The sequence below is a fragment of the Dendropsophus ebraccatus genome, chromosome 5, assembly GCF_027789765.1.
Source record: "Dendropsophus ebraccatus isolate aDenEbr1 chromosome 5, aDenEbr1.pat, whole genome shotgun sequence".
Lineage (NCBI taxonomy): Eukaryota > Metazoa > Chordata > Amphibia > Anura > Hylidae > Dendropsophus > Dendropsophus ebraccatus.
This window is the reverse complement of record NC_091458.1, coordinates 1,467,989-1,475,764: the sequence shown is the minus strand read 5'-3', so window position 1 is coordinate 1,475,764 and position 7,776 is coordinate 1,467,989.

The following is a 7,776-nucleotide window of genomic DNA, read 5'->3' as shown; positions in this document are numbered from 1 at the left end:
GAGTACACGTGTGCGCCATCTAGTGGTGGAGGACTGCGGCGCAGTGTGCAGCTGTATAAGTAGTAAGAGAGCAGAGAGATAGAGCGCCTCTGAGTACACGTGTGCGCCATCTAGTGGTGGAGGACTGCGGCGCAGTGTGCAGCTGTATAAGTAGTAAGAGAGCAGAGAGATAGAGCGCCTCTGAGTACACGTGTCCGCCATCTAGTGGTGGAGGACTGCGGCGCAGTGAGTAATTTAAAGCGTAACTGTCATGTTTTTTTTAATTGCAGAAATCAGTAGTATAAGCGATTTTAAGAAACTCTGTAATAAGTTTTACCAGCCAAAAAAGCCTCCTTCTGTACAGGTCTTCATTACAGAGAAGCCAGTGAAGACGGGCTCTGCTCTCTTCATTCTATCCTTAATGAGGGGGGAGGGGCCGAGGGAGATGAGGGAGCAGGAAGAGGTGACATGAAGGTCAGCTGTTTGTAGACTCTCTGGGCACCTAAACCGCAGGATTCTGGGGTCAGAAAGGTCAGTGCTTATCTATGAACTTACTGAGAGAAGATTGCAGGGTGTTGTGCTGTGCAGGACTGCTCCGTGCTCACTCACTCCTAACAGCCCCTCCCCTCTCCATAGCCACATAATGCATACCTCCCAACTTTTGCAAAGAGCAAAGAGGGATAAGTGCGCTGCGATCCCCATAGCCACGCCCCCATAGCGTCCTCCATAGCCACGCCCCCCATAGCCACTCCTCTACAGTCACCACATGCTGCTGACTGAATAGTGCCCTATACAGTATCCAATCCCCCCAAAAATGCCCTATATGGTATCCAATCCCCCATATAGTGCCCCACATAGTATCCAATCCCCCATATAGTGCCCCACATAGTAGCCAATCCCCCACATAGTGCCCCACATAGTAGCCAATCCCCCATATAGTGCCCCACATAGTAGCCAATGCCCCCATATATGCCCCATAGTAGCCAATGTCCCCATATATGCCCCACATAGTAGCCAATCCCCCATATAGTGCCCCACATAGTAGCCAATGCCCCCATATATGCCCCACATAGTAGCCAATCCCCCATATAGTGCCCCACATAGTAGCCAATGCCCCCATATAGTGCCCCACATAGTAGCCAATGCCCCCATATAGTGCCCCACATAGTATCCAATACCCCATATAGTGCCCCACATAGTAGCCAATACCCCATATAGTGCCCCACATAGTAGCCAATGCCCCCATATAGTGCCCCACATAGTATCCAATACCCCATATAGTGCCCCACATAGTAGCCAATACCCCATATAGTGCCCCACATAGTATCCAATACCCCATATAGTGCCCCACATAGTAGCCAATCCCCCACATAGTATCCGATGCCCCCATATAGTGCCCCACATAGTAGCCAATGCCCCCATATAGTGCCCCACATAGTAGCCAATCCCCCATATAGTGCCCCACATAGTAGCCAATCCCCCCCATATATGCCCCACATAGTAGCCAATGCCCCCATATAGTGCCCCACATAGTAGCCAATGCCCCCATATAGTGCCCCACATAGTAGCCAATCCCCCATATAGTGCCCCACATAGTAGCCAATGCCCCCATATAGTGCCCACATAGTAGCCAATCCCCCATATAGTGCCCCACATAGTAGCCAATCCCCCCCATATATGCCCCACATAGTAGCCAATGCCCCCATATAGTGCCCCACATAGTAGCCAATGCCCCCATATAGTGCCCCACATAGTAGCCAATCCCCCATATAGTGCCCCACATAGTAGCCAATGCCCCCATATAGTGCCCCACATAGTAGCCAATCCCCCATATAGTGCCCCACATAGTAGCCAATGCCCCCCATATATGCCTCACATAGTAGCCAATCCCCCATATATGCCCCACATAGTAGCCAATCCCCCATATAGTGCCCCACATAGTATCTAATCCCCCCATATAGTGCCCCACATAGTATCCAATCCCCCATATAGTGCCCCACATAGTAGCCAATCCCCCATATAGTGCCCCACATAGTAGCCAATGCCCCATATAGTGCCCCACATAGTATCCAATCCCCCCATATAGTGCCCCACATAGTATCCAATGCCCCCATATAGTGCCCCACATAGTATCCAATGCCCCCATATAGTGCCCCACATAGTATCCAATCCCCCATATAGTGCCCCACATAGTAGCCAATGCCCCCATATATGCCTCACATAGTAGCCAATGCCCCCATATATGCCCCATAGTAGCCAATGCCCGCCATATAGTGCCCCACATAGTAGCCAATGCCCCCATATATGCCCCACATAGTAGCCAATCCCCCATATATGCCCCACATAGTAGCCAATGCCCCCATATAGTGCCCACATAGTATCTAATCCCCCATATAGCGCCCCACATAGTAGCCAATCCCCCATATATAGTGCCCCACATAGTAGCCAATGCCCCCATATATGCCCCATAGTAGCCAATGCCCGCCATATAGTGCCCCACATAGTAGCCAATGCCCCCATATATGCCCCACATAGTAGCCAATCCCTCATATAGTGCCCCACATAGTATCCAATCCCCCATATAGCGCCCCAAATAGTAGCCAATCCTCCCAAAAACAATAAACCAGTAACTCACCTGTCCGCCGGTCCCAGCAGCTCCTCTCCCGGCAGAGCGCGCACTCCCGTCATCCTCCGGGGCGGGCAGCGGGATATACAGACACTGACTGTACCGGAAGTAATTCATGAGAGGCTGCAGGTCACTTCCGGTACAGTCAGTGTCTGTATACCCCGCTGCCCGCCCCGGAGGATGACGGGAGTGCGCGCTCTGCCGGGAGAGGAGCTGCTGGGACCGGCGGACAGGTGAGTTACTGGTTTATTGTTTTTGTGGGACACGGGGGGCCGTTCTGGGACCGCGGGACAGCACCCCGAAAACGGGACTGTCCGTCGGAATCCGGGAGAGTTGGGAGGTATGCATAATGGAGACAGAAATCCTGCTTCTTCTGAAGTGAGGGGGGAGGCTGGGAGATTGCCTTTTCACTACAGAAAGAAACTCTTTTGGTTTATAAAACCTATTACAGAGTTTCTTAAAATCGCTTGTACTGTTGATATTTAATGTTTTAAAAAAAAAATGACCCTGAAATGACAGTTATGCTTTAATCCTCAGACTGTCTGTACCCAGGCCTGTGCCCTAGCCCCCCCCCCCCCCCCCGAGGTTACATGCATGGTATATACCCTGGCACTTGGGTGTCGCTCTGCTTGATGCCCACTATTCTCATCAAACAGACGTGATGGAGGAAGGAAGGAGGCCGGGGACGTCTTAGTTCGGGGGCCGCTTCTGTCCAGTGTCGGACTGGGGGACCTGGGGCCCACCAATATAGAACCAGTGAGACACGACATGCTGACCCGCTCCTTTCCTGAATTCATCTGTATCTGTGACAAATCTCAGAACACCCTCCATTTATACAGCTCTCAGGGTATGCTGGGAGTTGTAGTCTCTGAGAGGACAACCCTGTAATAAATCCCTGTGTGCAGAGGCTCCTGGTGGCTGCAATCTGTGGGTGACAACCATCAGCCCTGAAGGTCCAGCAACACATCAGTCTACACTGTACTACAACTCCCAGCATACTCTGAGGGCTGTAGACTGTCAGTACATGCTGGGAGTTGTAGTGCCTGCAGCTGTTGTAGTTGGGTCCTATGTGCATTATACACTGAATGCTTTGTGGCATATCAGAATACATAGATCTGTGGGGGCTCAGTGCAGGGACGTGACCCCAGAACATCACTAATAGGGGATAGGGGGAGATGGTTTTGTTCTATCCCCTATTAGTGATGTTCTGGGGTCACTTCCCTGCACTGAGCCCCCACAGATCTATGTATTCTTATATGCCACAAAGCATCCAGTGTATAGGACCCAACTACAACAGCTGCAGGCACTACAACTCCCAGCATGTACTGACAGTCTGCAGCCCTCAGGATATGCTGGGTGTTGTAGTGCCTGCAGCTCTTGTTGTTGGGTCCTAGTTTAAAAGTTTGGGCTAGTGTACTGTAGTGACGGCAGGGCTGTGTCAGTACACTACCGCAAACCATACACTGACCCATTTAGACCCCAATGGTACCCAGGCTCTGCACACTATAGAAGTGATTACAGTGCAGTTACTAATAACTCACAGGTGACGTCTTCTCACATTGCTGCCGATCACTTTTTGCTTTCTTCTCCATCTGGCGCAGCATCATGAAGACTTCTCCGACCACAACTCGTCTGCAGGCGGGCAGCTGGGGGGGGGGGACTGGGGAAGGAAGGCAGCTGGGGGTGACTGGGGAAGGGAGGCAGCTGGGGGTGACTGGGGAAGGGAGGCAGCTGGGGGTGACTGGGGAAGGGAGGCAGCTGGGGGGGACTGGGGAAGGGAGGCAGCTGGGGGTGACTGGGGAAGGGAGGCAGCTGGGGGTGACTGGGGCAGGAGGGCAGCTGGGGGTGGCTGGGGAAGGAGAGGCAGCTGGGGGTGACTGGGGAAGGGAGGCAGCTGGGGGTGACTGGGGAAGGGAGGCAGCTGGGGGTGACTGGGGAAGGGAGGCAGCTGGGGGTGACTGGGGAAGGGAGGCAGCTGGGGGTGACTGGGGAAGGGAGGCAGCTGGGGGTGACTGGGGAAGGGAGGCAGCTGGGGGTGACTGGGGAAGGGAGGCAGCTGGGGGGGACTGGGGAAGGGAGGCAGCTGGGGGTGACTGGGGAAGGGAGGCAGCTGGGGGTGACTGGGGAAGGGAGGCAGCTGGGGGTGACTGGGGAAGGGAGGCAGCTGGGGGTGACTGGGGAAGGGAGGCAGCTGGGGGGGGAAGGGAGGCAGCTGGGGGTGACTGGGGAAGGGAGGCAGCTGGGGGGGACTGGGGAAGGGAGGCAGCTGGGGAAGGGAGGCAGCTGGGGGTGACTGGGGAAGGGAGGCAGCTGGGGGGGACTGGGGAAGGGAGGCAGCTGGGGGGGACTGGGGAAGGGAGGCAGCTGGGGGGGACTGGGGAAGGGAGGCAGCTGGGGGGGACTGGGGAAGGGAGGCAGCTGGGGGTGACTGGGAAAGGGAGGCAGCTGGGGGTGACTGGGGAAGGGAGGCAGCTGGGGGTGACTGGGGAAGGGAGGCAGCTGGGGGTGACTGGGGAAGGGAGGCAGCTGGGGCGACAGGGGGACTGGGGAAGGGGGGCAGCTGGGGGTGACAGGGGAAGGGAGGCAGCTGGGGGTGACTGGGGAAGGGAGGCAGCTGGGGGTGACAGGGGGCAGGAGGAGCAGCTGGGGTGACTGGGGAAGGGAGGCAGCTGGGGGTGACTGGGGAAGGGAGGCAGCTGGGGGTGACTGGGGAAGGGAGGCAGCTGGGGAAGGGAGGCAGCTGGGGGTGACTGGGGAAGGGAGGCAGCTGGGGGTGACTGGGGAAGGGAGGCAGCTGGGGGGGACTGGGGAAGGGGGGCAGCTGGGGGTGACTGGGAAAGGGAGGCAGCTGGGGGTGACTGGGGAAGGGAGGCAGCTGGGGGTGACTGGGGAAGGGAGGCAGCTGGGGGTGACTGGGGAAGGGGGGCAGCTGGGGGTGACTGGGGAAGGGAGGCAGCTGGGGGGGGACTGGGGAAGGGGGGCAGCTGGGGGTGACTGGGAAAGGGAGGCAGCTGGGGGTGACTGGGGAAGGGAGGCAGCTGGGGGTGACTGGGGCAGGAGGGCAGCTGGGGGTGACTGGGGCAGGAGGGCAGCTGGGGGTGACTGGGGCAGGAGGGCAGCTGGGGGTGGCTGGGGAAGGGAGGAGCAGCTGGGGGTGACTGGGGAAGGGAGGAGCAGCTGGGGGTGACTGGGGAAGGGAGGCAGCTGGGGGGGACTGGGGAAGGGAGGCAGCTGGGGGGGGGAAGGGAGGCAGCTGGGGGTGACTGGGGAAGGGAGGCAGCTGGGGGTGACTGGGGAAGGGAGGCAGCTGGGGGTGACTGGGGAAGGGAGGCAGCTGGGGGTGACTGGGGAAGGGAGGCAGCTGGGGGGGACTGGGGAAGGGAGGCAGCTGGGGGTGGCAGGGGAGCAACTGGGGTGACGGGGAGGGGGAGCAGCTGGGGGTGGCGGGGGCAGGGGAGCAGCTTTGGTGACGGGGAGGGGGAGCAGCTGGGGGGAACAGCAGGGGAAGCAGATGGGGCAGAGGGAGAATCGGGGGGGCAGGGGGAGAAGCTGCGGGGGAAGAGGGAGAGAGGCTGGGGGGGCAGGGGAGCAGCTGGGGGGCAGGAAAGCAGCTGGGGGGGCAGCTGGAGGATAGGGGAAGAAGCTGGGTGGGAAGGGGAGCAGCTGAGGGGCAGCTAGGGTGGCAGGGAGACGATGGGGGCAGCTTCAGGGCAGGGGGAGAAGCTGGGGGGGGGGGGCAGGGGAGCAGCTGGGGGGGCAGGCAGGGGAAGTAGATAGGGACAGGGAGAGAGGCACCGCGGACCTGAAGCTGAAGCCCGGCGATTCCACCCCCAGCTCCCCCGGCCCGGACTAGGCACCCGTGGTCCGGTGCCTAGGGCAGCGGAAGTTATATTTTGTTCCCTGCGGGCGCCGCCCTCAGCACCGGGCCACTGGTGCCTAGTGGCGAATACGGCCCTGTCTGTACCTCCTCCTCCAGGCTCCTCTGTCCCCACCCCCTCCTCCTCTGTCCTCCTCCTCCTCCAGGCTCCTCTGTCCCACTCCATCCCTATCTGGAATCTAGTACACATATACCACCACCACACTGTACACATATACCACCACACTGTATACATATACCACCACCACACTGTATACATATACCACCACCACACTGTACACATATACCACCACACTGTATACATATACCACCACCACACTGTATACATATACCACCACCACACTGTACACATATACCACCACCACACTGTACACATATACCACCACAACACTGTACACATATACCACCACCACACTGTACACATATACCACCATCACACTGTATACATATACCACCATCACACTGTATACATATACCACCACCACACTGTACACATATACCACCATCACACTGTATACATATACCACCACCACACTGTACACATATACCACCATCACACTGTATACATATACCACCATCACACTGTATACATATACCACCACCACACTGTACACATATACCACCATCACACTGTATACATATACCACCACCACACTGTATACATATACCACCATCACACTGTATACATATACCACCCTCACACTGTACACATATACCACCACACTGTACACATATACCACCACACTGTATACATATACCATCACCACACTGTACATATACCACCACACTGTACACATATACCACCACCACACTGTACACATATACCACCACACTGTACACATATACCACCACCACACTGTACACATATACCACCACCACACTGTACACATATACCACCACCACACTGTACACATATACCACCACCACACTGTACACATATACCACCATCACACTGTACACATATACCACCATCACACTGTATACATATACCACCACACTGTACACATATACCACCACCACACTGTACACATATACCACCACCACACTGTACACATATACCACCACACTGTACACATATACCACCATCACACTGTACACATATACCACCACCACACTGTACACATATACCACCACACTGTATACATATACCACCACCACACTGTACACATATACCACCATCACACTGTATACATATACCACCACACTGTATACATATACCACCACCATCACACTGTATACATATACCACCATCACACTGTATACATATACCACCACACTGTATACATATACCACC